This window comes from Larimichthys crocea, chromosome XXII (assembly GCF_000972845.2).
Source record: "Larimichthys crocea isolate SSNF chromosome XXII, L_crocea_2.0, whole genome shotgun sequence".
In the NCBI taxonomy this organism is placed as follows: domain Eukaryota; kingdom Metazoa; phylum Chordata; class Actinopteri; family Sciaenidae; genus Larimichthys; species Larimichthys crocea.
This window is the reverse complement of record NC_040032.1, coordinates 4,481,668-4,504,261: the sequence shown is the minus strand read 5'-3', so window position 1 is coordinate 4,504,261 and position 22,594 is coordinate 4,481,668. Positions and strand designations below refer to the sequence as shown.

General features: G+C 35.9%; 1 long non-coding RNA gene across 1 annotated transcript; it reads right to left on the bottom strand.

Moving 5' to 3' along the window:
• Window positions 1-1,899: 1,899 nt before the first annotated feature.
• Window positions 1,900-21,166, bottom strand: LOC109141619 (uncharacterized). Its single transcript, XR_002042793.2, has 2 exons — window positions 20,844-21,166; window positions 1,900-2,360 (listed from the first exon to the last, which is right to left on the bottom strand). It is a non-coding gene; the product is annotated as an uncharacterized LOC109141619 (long non-coding RNA).
• Window positions 21,167-22,594: the final 1,428 nt, after the last annotated feature.

Sequence of the window (22,594 nt, the reverse complement as noted above, 5' to 3'; positions counted from 1 at the left end):
ATGAAGATTAGAGACCTGCAATTCTCCTCAACTCCTACTTTGAGAACTCTATTAAGATAATAGTAAACACATAAATCACATTGGACGATTAGATCCATCACCCATAGTTATCTATCAACCAGTCTTCTCCTTATCCTCAAAGTATCAGCTCAAGATGAGAAATATCTTGGCTTTATTTCCACTTGCTGGTCTATAAGAAATAAAAGTCAAAACCATTGGGAATATAAATATAATCTACAATACAATGACACGCCATAACATAATAATAATTACAAGTATGGCATTACTCAGTGGTTGGATTACTATAAACACACAAGTGACAGAACACGGTAGTCTTAACTTTCTACATGATATTAAACTGAGTTGCTGATCAATAGTAATAATTTATTCAATCATTAGCAATTAAGTTGTGTACAGAACAGTCACTTAAGCCTATAGTATAATAGCACACAACTTAAACCCAAAGAGACTCGGCAAATTTCAAGCAGTAAAAGTAACTGAGGTACTCAGGTAATGTAATATTACAGATAATTATGCACGTTATGAGTGAAAATGTCAGAAAACAATTAAAGGAAAAAGGCTTGCCAGACAGAGCAAGTTACAACTCTCCAATCTAAACACTGAACTGTAAACAACAACATATATACATACTATTATTATTAACTAACATTAACATCTATGTATCTATGTAGTATTCATATTATGTTCACGAGCGTCAAACAAAAGTGAATTGAAGAAGATTTCCAAATAACCATCTCTAAGCTATCCAATTTTAATTTCTCCTCTAACAGGCTGAGAGGGTTCATTGTGTAACAGTGGGGAGCAAAACATCACCTTTCCTTGGTAATGAATTGGTTGTGCCCCAGGGAACTATCCTAAAACCATTTATGCTAAGCGTATACATTAATGATTTACTATCAATCTGCACTGGGTGTAAAGATCAGATGTATGCAGACAATACTGTAATTACCTTTATTACGCAGACAATTGATGTGTCTGCCTTTAACGTGGTATTTTATTATTGCATATAAAGTAAGCAGAAAAAAAAGAATAAAAATAAATTCCTTTTCCTTCCTTATATGGGGTTCCCCTATAATCCCCACAAGTTTTGAGGAACTGGCGCAATGGCGGAATGTACATCGGTCATGCACATTAATGTAGTTCTCACTAAATTACAATGAATAGCATTCACAAAGGCAAAAGGTGAGAAGAATCAAAAACAGATTTTGATGCGTGTTTTTGGCAGCTGCACATTTTACAGCAATAATAAACCGCTGTGCTGGCGGTGATAAGATTCTTTTCATTCACCACAATGTTTTTTTCAGGTTTGTCTAGGTGTTTGCTCTTGTCTGTTGTAGACTTGTTAATCCACTTGAAAGATAGGAATGAGAAGATGATGACAGGTAATGATAACTGATAATGCTTTCAAAACAAAGAAAGAATTTAAGACTGAACTATTGTTGCGTGTGACTTGTATGGAAAAGCGCACATTACTTTTTATACTTTAAGAATAAATCTAGAAAGTTTTGTTTTTATGTATGTACTTTTGAAATATGAATGATTTTATTTGAACCTCTTATCCCATTGGATATATGGAATGCTTTCATTTTTTGTCAAGTTGAAGATGTCTGGCTTGGTTTCTGATGCTGCGTATGGTGTATGAGTGTAACTGACTATGTTTTCTGTCCTGTCTCAGCACACATTTTACATACATATCTCCTCTGCTGTACTCTGCTTCATGTAGATATCATGGTTGCCTGAATAGTCTTTCTTCAGTCTGTTGTGGTTAAACGGTTGAATAAATGACCTGCAGGTGTTGCTTCTGTTAACAATCTGCTATAAAATATAAAACTGTCTAACCAGTTTGATTTACGCACAAAGGCACACAAACACATGAAGTTGCAAGTTTAGGTATTTTTTATTAGGGCTTTTCATTCCAAGTTATATTAGTCACCTAACGTGTAATTTACTTAACGTAAATTCACTCAGACATACCAGATGCAGAAAACAAACTCAAACAAGCAGCTTTATTACAGACCTATATGGCTAGTTGATTTTGCAAAGATTTATTGAAAGTTTATGAGCTCATGTCCTGAGGTTGGTAAACTCAGATCGAACAAGTTGGACAAATCAATAAAAAACAAATGTATAAATGCTGACTTTAGACCTCATTTTAACAGCATGTCAATATTTGTTGTGGAAAACATATTTGCACATTTCCCACAGTCTTTCTCCACCTTAGTTGCAGACAAAGTTCCTTTCCAGACAGTTGGTAATCACGCTTTCTTCTTCCTTTTTCTGCTGTAGATGTAGAGGTTGAGGACACTGGGATTGCTTCTGATACTTTGCAGATTGTAATCCTGTAAAACAAAAACAGAATTAATAGTGTATAATTAATAATATATAATTAAACCTAGCAATTATTCAAATTGGATGGATTGGAAGGTGCAAATTTCTGTTCAATTGCATCCAATTGTACTTCATTTGGTAGCAACTAAAAGCAACTAAACTGTTTGTTCCAGCTCTTTTGAAAAAAAAAAACAAAAAAACGTTTACACATTACATGACAAATGTGCTAGTCACTTTAAACTGAGTGTTATGTCTGATTGCACCATCCAAAAAAAGACACAAACAAAAAAAACTTTGTGGAAAGTTGCAAGGAAGTATATATATATATAAAAAAAAATCACCAGAAATATTGACTTGAACATTGACTTGTGTTGATGTGAAACAAACTAAACAAGTATTATGTGGAAGAGATAGAGATAGAGTAAGGCCATTATAAAGAAAGGAAAGAAAGACACATAATATATGACATCAGACTATGTTCTATATTCTACCTGTGAAATACAGTTCACAATTCTGACATAATGTGCTGAAGTCCAGCAAATTATGCAGGGTGTAATATCAAGAGTTGGCTATATCTCTATAGCACTTTTGAAGAAGAAGAAGAAGATATACTTTATTAATCCCACAAACAGGAAAATTCTTTTTACAGTCTATTTTTATTTACATGCACCTTCCATATTTGGCCCATGCAGGACTTGAAACAGCCACCCTCCGGCTCCCAATTCAAGTCTCAATGGACTGAGCTACTGCCGCCTGATTTTTTAATTTTTTTTGTAAGAAGGTCATCAGATTTTCTGATGGGGCTACTTTCCCTAGTAACTGCAAGTAAGGGGGAAAACACATTTGTCTTTTATTACACTTCCTCCAATACTGCAAAAAGCAGCACTATAACCAAAAGAAAATAAAGCTTTAAACCAGTTAAGTTCCCTGAGTACATTAATGAATAAACAAGTTTTGTTCAAGCTTGCTACCCAAAAATGTTTTGTACTTGTACTTGTACACCTGTTACCATTTTAGGAACATAGCTCATAGTATTTTTTTTTACTGTTCCAAAAAAAAGTAATAAATAATAATTAATAATAAGTGCTGTTGTTAAGCCCAGTTGTTTCCCAACATCATATTTTCTTCCAAAGTATGGAAGAAATTATTATTATTATATGTTTCTGTTTACTGTACGGGACTGTGTTTTTGTTATCAGTGGTTAGGGTCAAAATGACAGCCAGCGTGTGATAACTTGATCCAAGTGCAGGTGGAAAATGATAATGAAACACCTGTGCCATGTAACTTGCACATGTATTTATCAAAGTTCATGGTTGAATAAAGAAAAACAAGTGGTCATCTTCAAAACATCCAGTGTGTGATGACACAGAGTATTTGTAATTTGTGTAATTTGTGGAAATACTCATGTTGCCCAAAATCATGCTGCATGAATCAGAAGAATGTAAAATTTGGTAATGTGCTGTGGGAAAACATACAAAAAAAGTGATTTTCCTTTTAAAATATGCAGATTTTTTCATCACCCAAAATTGTTGAATGTTTGCGGGACAGCCGCTTGTCGCTATGACAGGGAATATATGTAGTCAGATCTGAGTTTACTGTGTCAGTAATGGCACACATGTACTGGAGACACATGCCTGGGTGTGCCCACCTGCCAGGTGCACCGTGCTGCCTCAGACACTGGCAGCTGCCTCAGCAGGTCAGTGGGGAAGTGCCACTACTAGCTGCGGCAAGTCGGACTCCGATTTAGAAGCTGATAAACAAAGCCAGAACACAACAGGTAGCGCCAACCTGGCATCCGGCATGAGCATTGTTAGGGGAAGGGGGGCGACTCGCTCCACTGTTTGGAATTTCATCTTACATATTAAACAAGGTGGGGGACAATACACAATAAAAGCAACCATGGCTGATTATGTGTCAGAGACAATGCTTTCTGGCGTTTAAATATATGTTGTTACCTGATCAGTGAGTTTCTTTGATGGATGACTATTCAAAAGTTTTCTTTTGCTATTTTACACTCCTTCACTGACGCGCACAAGAAATACACAAAGCAACTGCGTCATAAGTTCAAGTTCAAGAGTAAATTTAAAAAAATTCTTAATGTCTTCAAGATCACCACACACACCACAAACAAACCCAACAGAAGTTTATGGTTGTATTAAAACAAACAAATGGCAGAGTAAAAGGATTATATATAAGATGCATATGAGGTGACTATTTTTATATGTGGGTATACATTTGGGTCAACTGAGCCGTGTTTTAAGTCTATTGTTATGTCTATACTGAAAAACACCTCTTAGTCAATCAATAGGCAGGAAGGCTTTATTTTAGGCTTAATTTTCAGATTACTTCCAAGGAAATGATGACAACATGATTTTTTTATACTGGTACAAATTTCCTTCTACAGCACAAGCTGTCATACAAACAAAGGTCAGGGAAGGAGGAAGTGCCACTTAGTAAGTTCTTTAACGGCCAAGAAAGTCTCAATAATCTTCTTAAGAAAAAGCTAGTAACATATACCACACAACCTGGTCTAGAGGCGGAGGACAGTGAGTGACAGTAATTGATGGAGAAATATTCCTACTCTGTCTGACAATATCAGTATCCAAACACAAAACATCTTGGGCAACATAAGCCAGATACTGATTGAGTTTCTTGCCAGAACGTGATTAAATTAGTTCTCTGTGGATTCCAGGAGACAGAGTTGCATTTATTACAGACTTCCCTAAAAAGTGTTCAAATTTAATTTAGAATACAAGTTTTGTGGGTCTGACCAAAGTTTGGCTTTGTATTATCATGTATGTATATAAATAAATGTTTGTGGTACCCTACACTTTGTAATGATTAATTTTAAAACGTATTTGACCTGTTTAATCCGTGATGGATGAAAGCAACTTTAAAATTGAAATCGTATGTATTATTTGAAAAAACAGGTTAAAAATAACAATTTACTGCTTCAAGAAATTATGTTTTTACGAGTGATGATGCTGTTGCAGAAGGTGTCAAAATGATCCCCCTTGGCAGTTCTAGGAGGTGTTGGAATATTGGCGGTTCTAGTGTTAAGCTGCTAATATTAAAAATGATCCAGGTTTTATTGTGGATATACAGTTATTATATTTTAGTGTATCATTGTTGGGAAATGTAGTTATTTATCTTAGTAACATTGGTGTTAGTCTATATTTTTGTTATAGTCAATAAATTCCAAAAAGACCAGCTTCCCTATCCTCCCTCTCTATCCTGCTCCCAACCATTTGTACTCTATGTTTTCCATGGTTCACAAATATTTACTAAATAAATAAATAAATAATAAATAATTTCCTTAGACAGTTGAGCAGTGCAGTGTACACTCAAACAGGAGTAAATAGTACATTTGATAGGGACTATTCAACGACAGATTAACACACATTTAATGCATTAGTGAGTATGCCGCTGTGTGTGTCGGTCTGACTCAAAATAAACACATGTGTGTATGTGTGTGTGTTTAGTGTAATGTAATGAAGAAACATGATACCCGGTAGAACAGTGGAGCTCACTGTTATGGCTAACAAGTTTTGATTTTTGGTTTAAGTGTTTTCATGAGATGTTTATAATAATAAGAAAAATATAGAATATAGCAAGCCTTATACTTATTTGTCCAGATGTTCTCAACAGAGGTTGAAAAGGAAATGGGGTTTACCATTAAAGGAGTCCCCTAAAATGATCTGATGCCTCAGGAAAAAGGTGTGGTACTATGGTGATGATACCAAACCCACAAAATACAACTGTTCCTCCCTTTAATGTACATAGATGAGATGGCAGAGAAGACATCTAACTCATAAAAACAACAAGGGAGGATGTTGGAGGGAGGTGAGAGAGACAGGGAACTGTGTGTGTGTGTGTGTGTGTGTGTGTCTGTGTGTGCGCACGAGCGTATGTGCGTGCATAAGATACCGTGGGGGAAACCTAGCGAGATATCTCTGGTGCTTTCCATCTGGCCAGTGTAAACATTTTCACTTGTCATGTGATCGTTTTAATCACACTTGACAATGAGTCACTTTAGCGTGAAGATCAGAAAGAGCTGTCATTGTGAAACGACAGAAATGTACATGCAATGTTGCTTCCTCTGAAGATACATTCAAACACCACTGTAACCAGCAGGGTGAGATCATGACGGCTTGGTATTTCCCTAGGTTTTTCACTCTCATGATACTGACTGACACTGACACAAAATGTAACACTGTGGTTAATACTTAATACTTGTTTATAATCTATCCAAAATATTTTTTATCTTAAAGGGGCACTCAACAATTTAAAAATATTTCAAATGCTGTAACCTGGGCTAACCCTGGTTCCTGGAAATGACATTTATATACAACTAATTTCCAGTTAATTTTTAGGTAACTATGCTTTTAGTAACATAAAGAGGAAATGTTAATGTATTAGCCATTCTCACAAAAATGTTGCTACTGGACAGTAAACACGTATTTCATTTGTTTTCCACCCAAATATATGCATTGCATAAACTTTTTTATGTTTAGGCACTTGCAGTCACACAGATCTCAGCACCTACTAACCACCTGGGGACTTTTAAATATAAAGTAGTAGTAGTAGCTTGAACAGCTTCCAAGAATGGATGTACGTTACGTAAAACAATGCTCTCCTGTCATTATCGACAGTAGTCAAACAAACTTAGTGAGCATGGAGAGAGCAACATTATACAGTATTATGTGACAGTGTTTACAAGCCTTGCATGACTTCCGTATTCGTATTGACCCAAAGACTTGAATTGGAAGATGTCCAGGGTTGCAGAGGGAGTGTTACAAAAATATTTGTGTTATGTCTTCTGTAACAGGTTATCTCAGATTCTCCTGTACAGTCGTCCTTCGCTATAACCCGGTATGAGTATGAACGCGCATTGTGTTCTGCGTCCTAATTAACTAAGGGACTACTGTACAAAATGTGTGTAAAAAGGTGTATAAAAGTGTGTGGTTAGGGGTTTTACGGCCTTAAAACATGTATAATAATTGTAAAACTTACTTCACAGATTTCGTTTATTGCGGGTTATTTTTAGAACGTATCCCCTGCGATAAACGAGGGACCGCTGTATCACATCCTTTAGTATATAGCCTAGTATTTTATTTAGTATTCTGACAGTCTGTGATTTGCTTAGCCTCCTCAAAACTCCTTGTATCTGCCACTTCAACCTTTGATGCCCCTTTCCACATTTTTGTGTATTTGGCTTTTACTTTCTAGCATATTTTATCATTTTTCATGCATATTGTTGATGATCTATGCAAGGTTGTGCATTTTTTAGTGTTCTCACATTTTTGTATGTATTTTTGTTACTTTTAGCCTAAAACTAAAGACTAAAATAGACCTGTTGTTACTCCTTTGCACATAAATGTGCACATTGAAACCCATTCAAAACACTATTTTTGATCCTGCTCAAATACAAAGTATAATACATGTAAATTCTCATTTCTCCGCTTCATTTGAGGCCTGGGACTTTAAGTGTAGATTAGTGAAGATTTTATGAAATATAAAAAATATAGAGAATAAAAAAATCATATAAATAAATATTACTGCTAATCTGTCACATACACCAAAATGCAATAATCAAACCATAAATAATCCAGATTGCATGAAGTATACTGAAAATAAATCATTTTGTGTTTTTTAGACATAAAATGGAAGTGCATCATGACAAAAACTTGGCAATTTAAGGGTTAAAAAAAATCATATATCAAATATTTTATATATATGATTAGGACTTATGCTGGTTAAAAATAAAATAATAATAATAATAATGGTAATGAGTGATTATGTGCCTATACATTTTCGTAGCTTTTTCAGTGTAGCAAAATACCAGATCCCATTACATTTTTGTGTGAGAAATATTTGGGAGGTTCTAAAAGCTTAAAGAAACAAATGACAGAAAAAAACTTCTTTTTAGGGTTCATTGAGTAATTATATCAAGTAAAAAACTTCTTTTTAGGGTTCATTGAGTAATTATATCAAGTTTGGGAAAGTTATGTAATACAACTGCACAAAGGTCAACTTTGTGATCTATGTTCTGTAAGTCAGAGAGATTTCAGAGTCAGAAAGAATGTGCCTATGTAAGATCACTATCATCATCTTTCTGTGTGAAATATTGGCTGCAATGTTTTCTCCTCCTTCAGTTTGGGAGTCGTACAGAATTGGGTTTCTATGAAGACCACATCTATAGTGTGTCTATAGTAATATTTTTCACTACACTTATAAACACACATAATTCTTTCGGATGCACTATATCAACAGTCATAAAATATCTGAAAATAGCCACTGAAGACCACTGGAGTCCAACTTAACATTGGTGGTTGCTGCAACGTGCTTGCTTCAACACCTCTGAGCAGAATATTTACACACCAGGAAAGCACAAGGTTAGGTGTGAAGATTGGAGATGGGCTTATCTAGGTGTCTGTGTGCTATTGTAGAAAAATAAATGAATGAAAGGTATTATATGTACTTCAGTACAATTTAGGGATACTTTAAGTCAATCCATTTTATTCTCCTTTATACCCCACTACAAAATGAGTCTTAGGGTTAGTGAATTAGAGTTAGAGTTAACCCTAACTTTAATAACACAATAATTAAATGATAGAATATAATCACCCATTGAGGCCATAGAAGTACTTATACTTTTGTACATTTGACTGAAAATACTACTCATACCTAATTATAATACCTAAAGATTTTAAAGCAGGACTTTTATTTGTCATGCCAAATTGATGTAACTTCCACCTGAGCAGCATATCTGAGTACTTTATAATAAGCACCAAAAAAACATGTGTCCCTTATTAAAAAAATAAGCATAGTAAGTCTAAACAAACATGGGTGTACTATGGCACAAAGATGCCAACGTCCTCCTAGTTTAATTACTATTTAATAAACCTGTATGTCAACCACAGACAATAAACCGTGAGGTGGATTTTCCAGTTTGGAGATGGTAGACCTCCAAGAATTTTCATGCCCGTACATTGAACTCTCTAGTGCCACCAACATGTCAAAGTCTGAAGTGCATTCAGCTTCATAACTTTACAAATGAGGTACTGTAGGAATCCTTGGATCACGACGAGTTCAACGCACCCTATGTCAATTTGCAACATATTGGATTTTCCACCATTTTGAATTTTATTAAAAACCTTCAAAAAGCATTTCAGGTCACGCAGATGTCTGATTTCCACGGGACTTGACACACAGAATCTTTAGACCAAGCTGCACAAAAGTTATGATGTGGATTTTATAATTTTGCTTCCATTTGCACATGGCAGCCAATCAAACTCAGCGGCGAAGCTGCCAAAAAGGAAGTGAGGCCATATCTTGGCAACCGTTTGATGTTTTGACTTCAAGCTTCTAACACAGACTCATGACCCCTTCTTTGAGAGGCCCAAGAATTATGTGACCTTTGACCTTTGGGGGACACTATAAGTAACATGGAGTAGGCCAATATCTCTGAATTGCATTGATGCAATGATCAACATGAAACTTGGTGTATGGACTCGTGACACCTTCCTGAGCAGACATTTGCTTGCCTGCTATGCTGCTATGCTGCAAGGCCCCCCCATTGCTGCTTGCAGCTATATTTGATCTTTACAACTTGATTTCTATTTTGTACTTCTCAAATCAACAGTTTATAAGTGTCAGTTATAGTGAAGAGATGAAGAGGTGGAAGGTCTCTTAAGGGAAAAATTACCCTTGGGTGTGTGTGTGTAGGCAAATTTACATTTCCGCACTGTTGCTTTTTTAAAGCTTTCCCTGGCTAAACAAAGGTTAAAAATGAGAACGCCCTTTATCTCAGTAATTTTTTTGTTTCTTTGTATGCAGTCATTCATATTAGGGGGTTAACACAACCCTATCTTAATAACATAAAAATCAGCCGCTCTGCTTTTCATTCAGAACTACTCTATTTGATCAAATATCCTGACACGCTAGTGTTGTGTCTCATGTTACAGTTTATGTTACAGTTGGTAACTCCTTTCTCAGTACTGAGTTCACTCAAAACTCTTCACACTGTGGACCAACAGCATGTTCAATCGTTTCTCTGCAAAACTGTGTATTTATGTTCACATTTACAGACTATTCTAAAATGTATGCTTAAACCTAAACTAACAGCAGATTACTATAAATTAAACTGTATTTTGCTGCATCCTGTTGCATCCATATCTAAGAAATAAAAATGCATAAACTTAAAGTGAACCAAAAAACTCTGAACACCTACTTACATTCCTTGATAACCTCTATTATGTAAAGCCTTGGGGAGGAAAGGGGCAGAGATAAGAGCCAAAACATTTTGCAATACTCAAGTCAGAGTGGTTTACAGCCCACCCATGATGTTGTCACTGCCTGGTTGGCATGTACGAATGGAGAGTAAGGTGGAGGACCTTACTCTCCATTCGTACATGCCAACCAGGATTATTTTTCTCTTGGAGGTGGAAGGTTCATGACCACGAGCCACATGAAACATATTCTTTCTGTTATAGTAAGAGAGGATATGCATAAACAAGTGCTGAACACAGAGTTGACTAGCACTGTATTTCTGTGTCTATACTTATCCTATACAAGTATGAGTAGTGAAAATATGTAGGTTTGTTCTGCATTACAGGAGTTACTAACAGTTTCATGTTGTGCACTTGGAATTACTTGCCATACAGCTGATGTAGTAATAAAATCTTGGTTTAAAGAGAGAGAGATTTAATGACTCAAAAACCACCTAAACATATTTTTGCAGTGGCAGCAGTTATGTATTAGTTACACTGTGACTCATAAGGCAACAATGGGTCATTGCAGTATGCTCATAAGCACTTTTTGTTCTCCCAAATTATTGGAGTTGTCCCCAATAAGTAATATCATCTGGAAGACACTTCCCAAATGAAACACAGGTTGTAGAAGAAAATTAGCTTTGAGAAATCTGGGAAATAAAGAACTCAAAGTTCATTTTCAAACTGTAGTTTTATGACTTTGAGATTTATGGTTTTGACTGAATAAGCTGCGGACGTGCTTATCCACTGAAGCAGTACAAGAAAAGTTGGTCACTCGTTGTGTATCTGAGATAGAAAACAATGGCAGGAAGTGGAATGCAGCAAGCTGCCAAATAGGTGGTCTTATCTCTGTGATCCATGCAATAATTTATTTGTCACCAAAAAAGGTTTGCTAGTTTTGTCATTGAACTAGATCATACGGAGAAGTTCTAACATTGTTTAATGCTATAACTAGAGTGATTATTTTATCACAGTAAGACAATGTGACCACTAACTTATTCGCTAGATCAATGAATCTGAAGGTGTAGCCATGATTCAACATCACAAGCTGATACCAGCTGATGTAGAATAATAAATGAATGTGAATAATCAAGTGTGTGGCATTACTCTGGTATTTGGTTGCATGTGGGAGCTTGAAGGCTAAGATGGAGAGAAAAAAAGAGGACTCTGATTGAGAGTGATTGATTTAATGTGTGATTGTGGATGTGTTTGTGTGAGTATCTGACAGAGATGGAGAGAGGGTGAGCTAGCGAGACAGATAGTGGTAATTAGTCTGTTGATTTACAGGAAATGCCAGAGCAGTCTCCTGTTGCTACAAACTGAAAAGAGTTACAACTTAAGGACACATGCACAGAGTCCAAAGGGGTCAAATAAACATGAGCGTTTCAGCAATGAAACCTTATTGTTTTTCTCAATTTGTTTGACGGCTCAGTCACACTGTGATGTCATCTCAGAACAAAACAGCTGGACCTACTGAGAAAGGACATGCAAGCAAATTTCTTTTGGATAGTAGTTTTCTGATGCTACTGAATACTTACGTATTCAGAATAGAGGGGTAATGAGAAGGAGGAGTAATCAGAAGGTCCACAACCAAGTCTCATGTTTTTTTTCAGTCCTGTTTTTATCAGTTGAGAAGCTATCAAAGTTATTTATGCCTTTATTTCATCCCGTCTGAGTTACTGTAAGTCTCCATTATGAGCACTCGATAAGAAGCAATAAAAGTGTGACTGTGCATCAGCTGTCATGGCACCCGAACTGTGGGATTCCCAATCTGTGATTCTGTATGTGATTTTTTTTACAACTTTAAAAATGATGTCCATGATGACTATGGTTTTATATTACCTAGTTATTAATTTATCTAATGTATTCATTTTTTTTTTCATTTTTTTTTTTACTGGATACCTGCATAATTATGTTGAGAAAAGAGCTAGAAAAATAAATTTATTGTTATTACAAGAACAAGTCTGAAAAGGAGCAAATTTATGGCCACAACATTTATATCCAGATTATTTAAAAAATGCATGTTGTTCCAAAGAGTTTCAGTGCCCGGTGCTTTGTCTGAAGCTTTGAAATATTTCTGTGGACTGAATATATTTTATGTGAATGGTGTTTTTTAGACCTGTAAGTACTGTAATGGATAAATACTAAATACAGTACAGTAAATTAATCAAAATCATATAAACATAAACTGATATAGACAGAACAGTCTGGAGTCCTGGAGTGTAACAAAGTACTTCAGTATTCATTTGAGTTACTTTACATGAGCATTTTTCTTTTATGCAAGTGTATACTTTCACACTACAATGCAATGTTTTCCTGACTACGTTCTTTTTCTCACTGGGCATGCCAGAAAGTTTACCTCCAACTTGAGTAACTAAAACATTCAAATGATTTTTTTACAATGATGCATCACTCATAATAATCCAATACAATAATAGTTAATAGGGGCCATTTCTTGCAGTTGCAGTTAATACTTCAAGCACTTTTTACTTTTAATGTGGTGTTTTTTTAATTTGGTATCATTACACTGCCACACAGAGACCTTATTCATGAAAACACTAACTACTTCCATAAATAGGCGTCGCCTCTGTGCCAGAAATCCAGTATTGTGTTTGGGGAGGGTGTGTGTGTGCGTGTGTGTGTGTGTGTGTGTGTGTGTGTGTGTGTGTGTGTGTGTGTGGGAGGAGGGGGGTTGTTAGATAAATAGATAGAAGAAGAAGAGTGAGAGAGAGAGAGAGTGGGAGGGACAGTAAGTCAGCTGACTTTCTGGAAAGCCATGTTTTCAGCTGTTAGTAGGACAGAGTTACACTGGTCAAATAGTTTTGCTTGGCTTGTATGTGTGGGTGGATGTGTGGGTGGTTGAGGGGGGGTGAGTAGGGTTTAGGTGCTGGCATGTGTCTGTGGGAACTTCGAGAGAAAAAAAGGGAAAAAGAGAGAAGGAGACAGTTTTGTGAAGTCGGCTGATTTACTGGAAAGACCAGAACCCTGTCTATTACTCTCTCTCTCTCTCTCTCTCTGTTTCTGTTTTACACACACGCCCCTACACACAGAAAGGAGGGGGTGGATGCCAGAGACTGGCGGGATGGCACGATGCCTATCGCAGCACACCAGGCAGCAAAATAAACAGGACAAACCAGGCGACAGTTGAATTTCCATCAGGCACTAACCACGTGTGAATTTATGGCAATTACATGTGAACAACGAGATGAACAACTTGTAGACTCATCCAGAGAATACCTGACGTGTCACATCATGAATCACATTAACACAGAATGATGAATTTCAAATAACACACCAGTCTTTAAATCTTGTGATTTAACTTAATCATCTCTGAACAATGACCTTTCTTCCCTAGAGGACTCATGTCATCTAAAAATGCATAACTGCCATCTAAATGTGATTCATGATCCTAACGTTAAGGGTGTCTGTGTACAGATGTGTAATTTCTTTGTGTTTTTTTTAAACGAGCAGGGCATGATTAGTATTATATTATTGTTATTATTATGTGACAATGCTGTAGTTAATGTTTGGTTAGTTCTAGACGCAGAAACAACTTGGTTTGGGAACATTAAAAGTGTTACAAGAAAAATATACATAAAGGAATGATAATGGTCATGACTAAAAACCAAACACTGACTGTTGTAAGGAAACTAGGAACAAACATCTCCTATGTTAAAGTCTGATGTTATGTTGAGCCATCCCTCCATTCTGACCTCTTTACTCTATAAGAAAGTCACACGACTTTTTCCTTAGCACCCAATGAATCACAATTACTACTGTCACTAGAGGGCCTTGTCACTTCAACGTAAACATGAATTTTTTGAAGGTTCAAAATCACATAGATCTATTTTATTTGTGAACGTTGTTAATGCCAATGCAATGTTCAAACCTAAGATAATGACACCAGCCCGCCCCACAGCATCACTTAGGGTTTGACAGCAAATCAAGTTGGGGAAAAGAATCAATCAGTAAAATCAGTTAAATCAATAGTTTTTGAACACTTGGGGTTAAATGTTAACTGCGTACTAAGAAGATGCTTTCATGGCAATTGAGGGTGAATCGACCAATAGATTGGGCTTTGAGGATGATTTCATACAAAGTAATCCAGGAGGGAAAACAAGATGCAACTTTGTTCCCAGTTTGACCCTGTCCATGCCCCTTCCTAGAAAATAATTACAATGCCAACATCTCGTCGTACCACTGAAGAACCTTAGGAATCCTTGTTGACCCTGCCAGATCCACCCATAATTTCCAGTGGAACCTGTATCCTTCAATTAAAAGTTACATCATGGGGTGTTGATTAGCTCAGTCGGTAGAGCATCCACCCCATGTACAAAGGCTCAGCAGCGGCCGAGGGTTCCAATCCGACCCGCAGCCCTTTGCTACATGTCAATCCCCATCTCTCTCTCCCCTCATTCCTGTCACTCTTCAGACTTCTCTATCAAAAAAAAAAAAGCTTGAAAAGGCCAAAAAGTATCTTTAAAAAAAAACTTACATCATACAGTTAGATAAAACTTCCCATAAATATCTTTGGCCCTGAAGAGTTTTATAGACCAGGACCTGCTGTAAATATTTAGCCAAAGAGCAGCAAAGTCAAACAAGTAAGTGAATTAAAGTGATAAAAAAATACAACCCTTCAACTGAAACCAATCACTACAGGCTATACACACATCAGTATATGTAGGTATATGTGTCACAGCTGGGGGGTACAGCCATTCATAACAATGCAGGATGTGTTTTCTAACACTCTTACGTATTATGAAGCAGGAAACACTTAATGTCACCAAAGCCTCACAGTGAACGCATCAACTTCCTGTGTCCTTATCTAAACACTCCAGAACTGAAATTAAAAAGGAATACTGTATAGGCCATCTGTCATAAACGTGAAATGAAGTGGTTGTCACATTGAGATTGGTTGCACACGCACACCCTCCTGTCTACTCATATATTAGTAGACTGGCAAAAATGGATGCTTGATAAGCAACGTTAACTTCCATGATGATCTGCAGGGACGCTGGACACAGTTACAGTTTAAGAAGTTATTGATCAAATCAAATCAAAATCAAATCAAATCAATTTTATTTGTATAGTCCAAAGTCACAAAATACATTTGCCTCAGAGGGCTTTACAATCTGTACAGGGAGTGACACCCTCTGTCCTTACACTAAATGTGACATTCGTGTTTTATATATTAATTTCAATGGCCAGGATAACCTATAACCTACGTAGGTATTAACAACATTTTCCAAAGATAAGGAAGCACTGAAGCACCTTTGCTTAACATTTAGAGAATTCAAAAAGCTCTTATCATATCTGCAATGTAAATTACTTCTAGGTATTAGAAACCATCCTAAGTAAAATATACTATTCTACAACAGCCAGTGCCTTTGTTCTGCCATGCCATCTGCTGTGGGTGTGATTACAGGTAAGGTGGGGTCATTCTACTAAAGCGTCATGTCAACAAAAGCAGAAAACAAAGAGCGGTAAGACTAAACATGGAGGCTGCAAGACCAGTTCAAAGACATACCATAGATCAGATTTGTTTTAGATATGCGTGCATTCATGTTGTTTGTGCTTTACATGGCTGCTAATGTGAATCTACTTGGAAGATATAACTGAAATTACCCACTTTCATTATTCCTTGCTGTATATCTTTACTGTTTAAAGCCTCTCCCGTGGGCTGCTAAAATCAACACCTTTCACTTTACTAACAAAGATATTGGAAAGCTTGCTTGTTTCATATAACATATTCCAGTTTGTTTTTTAGGTTTTCACTAAGAACTGAAAAAACAAAAGACAAAATCTGTCTGATGCACAATTTTAAAAAACAGATGATAATCAAAGACGGTTTTCTTTTTCTTTTTTTTCTTTTAGAAACTTTATTAATCACGTACACATGAAATAATGTTTCCGCATTTGACCCATCTGGCACCTCCAGTCGGAACACACATGCGCAGGATCACACATAGTGGATCACACACAGTGGCAGATGTTTAATACACACAGACTGGAGCAGTGGGCGGTGGTGGGCAGCGATTCGCAGTGTCCGGGGAGTGGATGTTGCTAGGGGGTAAGGTGCCTTGCTCAAGGTTGTGGCAAGGAGGTGGACTGACACCCCACAAGCTGTCAGTTCACCTCTCCAATCTTTCAGCAGTGAGAGCAGGGATTGAACCGCCAACCTTCAGGTTATTGGACATCCCACTCTACCTGAGCCACTGCCCCTCTGTGCTTTCTAAGGAAATATAATGGCTTTAAAGCAAACAAAATGTCCTATTTCCTTCTCCTTGCTGCAAAACTATTACATGAGAAAGTGGGTAACTGACTCTAAGTTAGTTTGTGATAAACACAAGCCCAATGACAGCAGATGACTTTAAAGATATTCCCCAGTATGATTTCTTTATAACTCTGCAATCTTCAGATAAGAGAAATAAAATGGTAAAAACATACAGTGCAATAAAAAAACAACAACGACTGAATCAAGCTTTACAGCGTCCCTATGTGGCACTGGGCTGCAGTCTGGTTTACTATAATCTGGAGGCTCGATTTCTTGTAAATCACGTGACTAGCAAGAACCATGCAACACTGTGATCTGACCAGGAGGTGGTGCAAGTCACAGATGCTGATAAGGCTGCAAAAACCCGCCTGGAGTTAGGAAATCGAATTCTGGGCTTTTAACTTCCACCCCAAGCCCCCTACAAACGTCATCCCATCTGATCTGCACTGCACTTACAGTAGCAGCTTTGTATGAAACCACTGTGACCATGTATTTACAAAAAATCATCTGAAAGGGTCATTGTGTTTTTCTCTATGAGGGATCTTTTACTTTTGTGAAATGAATCCACTGGATGATTTGCTTGTTTTGTGAATGACCATACTGGAGATGATCTTACAGATAACAATTTTCAAATCATATTCGCAAATATCCACATATGTGGGGATCATTGCATCACAGTTTGGATGTGTTATATAAGGTTTCAATTACAGAACAAATTAGTTATTTGTTTAGTTACCTGAATGACATGCATTAATAATATACCAATAATAAAATGTATTACATGATCATTTATATGATTAGGTTCTTGTGTTATTTTAGAGTCTTGGTACTTGAGGTGGAATGGCACCTGTTTTGACCTCTTCAAGGGTTTGTTATGCATATGGCATATTGTAGGAATAGGAGAATTAAACCCTACTGTGACCTTACTGAGATGTAAACTCTTGAGCCACACTCTTTTCTGGTATAAGTCTGAGTTAAGATGTCTCACCACAGAAATAAATTAACACATTAGCACCGAAGGCAGACAAACTTTACAACTTTAGTCTTGCAGGGTTCAAAAAGTCACAAGGATCAGTCAGCCAAACGGTTCATCCTGTATTTTTTGTCACACACTCTTTAGTTTTACCAAAACGAATAACTTCCTACATACTTGTTGATGACTTGGAGCTAAACAACTGCAGTGACTTTCAAAAGATTGTTTGTCTCTCAAGCATTGACACTATGCGTGACACAAACAAACACACACACACACAGGTCTAGTAGTTTCTGTGAAAAGGATTTGGTATGGGGAAGTCTGTAATCTCTTGAACCACTGTGACATGTTTGATGCTTGTGCAGCACAATGGTTCCTGTAACGCTGTTATGTAAAGGCCCCTCCTGGCTGATTAGTAGATCAAGTATCACTGCCCCAATTTAGCAGATTCATTTCCTGTTTTTAATGTAGCACCCTGCAGGGCGAGTGTTAGAAAGCACGCTTTGACATACCATCTCAAATGATGTACTATTGTGATCTACTCTTCTCCACCTACACTTGAGCACATGCAAATTCCATTAATATGTGTGAGGGAGTAAGTTAAGTTTCATAGTAAATAAATAAGGCAGTGAATCATTGACACTGAATCCTTGATACTTCCTTCTTCTCATGCCATGTCAGATAAGTGTTTGGAGTTCTTGTTGATTATATTAAATGCCTTGATGCCATCTAGTGGTTACTCATGATAAAGGATTTAGCTAATTTTGACCTATGGTGACATCTGGTGTTCATTTATGGAACCTAACGTTTTAACTGTCCCACCAACATCAGGTTTGTAGCTCCTATAACCTGTACAAAAAAATTACATAAATACCTTAAAAGAAACAATAATACAGCAATGGTGTTAAGCACCTGTGGAATAAGTATTCAGATATTTTTCAGAAGAAAAAACAGCAACAACGTATAAATACGCAACTTTACACGTAAAAGTCATGGATTTCTTACATAAAAAGGTAAAAATACATATCAGAATTGATTGATTGATTGATTGATTGATTGATTGAAGTGTTTATTTCGAATATGCAAACAAAAATAAAAATAAGGCAAAACATTTAAATATAGAAATACAAATTCAAAAAGGAGTGAGAAGAAGAATAAGTTATAAACTCCCACCGCTTCTCTTTCAATAATGAGTGCCAATACCAAGCTTCCTTGCAACTTGTTTAGATATACCTGATACTTAAATAGAATAATAAACAATTATGTTATTGTATTATAATCATTCATTCATTAATGTGTACATCACTTTAATGTTACAGCTGATGAAAGTGGGGGAAATTTTAATTACTTTGTATACTGCTGGTAGTGTGTGAATTTCTCCCTAGGGCTCAATAAAATCTAAAAATGAGTTATGAAATTAATATAGTAGATTAAATGTGCAATGTTTGCCTCTGACTTGTCGTGAATTAGTTAAAAAAAAAAAGCCCAAGTACCTCAAAATTGTACTGAAGTACAGTACTAGTATATTTACACTGTAAATGGGTTTACATTCCACCAATGATGTTAATATGCAAATTATATTTAAACTTGTAGCTGTAACTGAACTACAGTTCGCTCTATTAATTCATCAGAAATAATAATCCAAAGAATATAATAAATGTATATATAATATATAATATATAAAATATAAATATATATAAAATAGTGTCACACTCACAGGTGAAATTTTTTTGCATTGCTTACTTTTATTTTGATAGTATAAGTACATTTTACTTAATGCAGGTAAGTATTTTTATACTGTCCCGAGCTACTTTTATTCGAGTAAATGATATAAATACTTTATCCACTACTGTGTATTCTATTGGGCAGTTTAATCTATTAAAAAACACTATGAATATTTTAGAAGATTATGATTATTTTTTTAATGTTTTGGATCATTGTCATTGTCAACCACAATGACAAACATCATCATATAAAATTGAAATAAATGTAAGGCACCTTAAATGTACACAGTCCACATTACATTTCGGTTTTGGATACAATTTACAATCAGCACGCAAAGTGATATGCAGCAGTCAGATGAATGCAGCTGAGAAAAACTATATTTGTAGGAAAGGTAGAAAGTCACCAAAACAAAAACCACTGACCAATGGCCTTAAATGTCTTTAACTACATTGCACCTTACACCTCTGACGTGGACACAATAATCAATTCAAAATATATACATAAGTTGAAAGATATGTTTTGAAATAAAGCAAAGGAGACACGTGTTTAAGAAAACTATGTTGCACATGCCACGGACGCATTTAGCGACATCTAGCGGCTGCTCTTGACACAGCGTTTAAAGGCTTCTATATTTAGACTAACTGCGCAGACACACGATTGGGAGCAGCCATTTAGATTATTTATTATATTTATAAATAAGTCACCAGATTGGGTTGGGTCTGTAACGCACCTCTATGAATTAACATGAAATGACTGACACTGTTTTAGGCTTTTGTTTGGATTATTTTACCATTAAAAATGATTTTCCATAAGAACACTTACAATGTTCCTGTATAGCAAAGCGAAGCACTTATAATTCAGCAATGAAAATACGTTAAATATGATTAAATATTAAGTTAAAATTGAGAAATAAGCACTAAGGGGGAAGCTATCATGCGAAATAAAAGAAAAAGTAGAGATGGTAGATCTTGATGCTATTTATTTCGTCGTTTCCGCACTGTCACTTTGTCACTTTGCTATTTTGTTTTAAAAACAGAGAAAAGCTGAAGACGTGGACCCCAGACCCTGTAAATCTACACACTACCCTAACTACGTTAACTGCAGATCACTGACATGTTGTATTTCATAAAAAAAAGAAAAATCACATTTAATTTGGCCTTTTCGTCATCAGCCATCACAACTATCTCCATCCGCAGATATATAGTTTGTAGATCTACACCTTAGAGTCGACAGTAAAGAGAAAACTTACGTTAAATCATGCAGCTGTCATAATATTCCGTGTGGAGGTTATGTTGTGAAAATCCATCAACAAAAAGGTAATCCTCAGATGGACTGAACAAAGAGACAAAACGGTTAGCCAGCATGCCAGCGCCGTCTACTTTCACTTTTACTTTGGTGAAGCCTTCAGGCGAAATCTGCAACATACACGCAGCTGAGCATTCACAACAGCTGAGCTGAGGTCAGGTTACCAACCGTTTATTTTCTTCACAGTGCAACAAAAGCAGCTGCAATTTAGCCAGTTATAAAAACGCACTGACTTATTTTGAACTACTTTGAAAATAATGCATTTTAAAGATTTACACCTTAAAGGGCCCTGACTGGCAGGAACTGAAAGTGAAATGAAACATATGACGTGTCTTTATGGGGCTTTCTCTAAACACTCAACAATACACCATGTAGAACCCCATGCTTGATTTAATTCCTGAAAATGTATATAGATACAGATAAATGGCCCTGGAACAGGCATGATATGACAGGAGCATGCCTACCTATCTATCAAAACATCTTTTCTGGAAAATAAACAAAGCTGCACAGAGCAGGCACATAATTAATAATTAATTATAATTAATCAAGCAGCTCAAGATGTGTATTGTTACCCTGTTTACCATTAGTTTTTTTTTTTAATATGTCGGCACAAGAGTCTCCATTAATCTTTATTTAATCTGATGGATTTTATCATGAGCTCATTTTTATTTTTTCGAATTATTACATATTAACATATTACATATTCTCACATAAATATCACATAAAATCTTAATAAGAAAATGAAGTCTTATTTATGTGGCACATGTGTGAGCAACAAATAATGAATGATTGACTGTTTATCTAACATATTTATTTTAAGGGGTCACAAAGGGCATCACCAGAAATATACTATTAAAAAATATCTAAACATATATATTAAAAAACATACATCTGCACTGAATTATGTATTTAATTAATTTCATAAAGAGCATCTTTAACTTCTTTAATTTAGATCATATCATAGTTAAAGAAGACCTAAACAAACATTAAACATTTTATTTTAACTACCGGTGGTTAAAAGTTCAACCAAACACAAAGCCATGACCTTTGCAGTTACCACATGTGTGCTGATAGTTGTGGACTGCAGTGAGTGAACTCACCTGCATATCTTCTGAATTTGTGATATGGTCTCTGGTAAAACCTTCCCATATGTTTCTGGCAGCAGGAGACTTAAGAAAGCACCAAAAATGGCTAAACGTCCCATCAATATGTACGGGAGTGCCTTGAAATATTGTCCTGCATGAAAGAATTGTAGTTAGAAATGTAATTATAAAATTAGAAAAACTAACACTTGTATTGTAGGTCAATTTTGATAAAACCCACAATGCTTCATGTATAATGATTGTTGTATAACTATTCCTTTGTCAGTGGCTATTCTCAAATTTAAAAAACTCCATATACTTACCTAGATAAATGATAAAAGAAGAAATGATGGTTGCAATATGAGCAGCCATGGAACAACACCCCATTGCGGTATTTTTGATAACAGTGGGGAAGAGCTCTGATGTGACTGCATACACCACACAAAATTAAGATGTGATGCCAAATTTTCCCAACAACTCAAGAAATACAGCCACACCTGGTAAATCTAAGAAAATCAAAAAAATAACTTCAACTAGAGGAAACAAAAACAACAAAACAAAAAAACTAAATCTGATGAATTATATGCAAAATATACTACAGTCTATTAAAAGA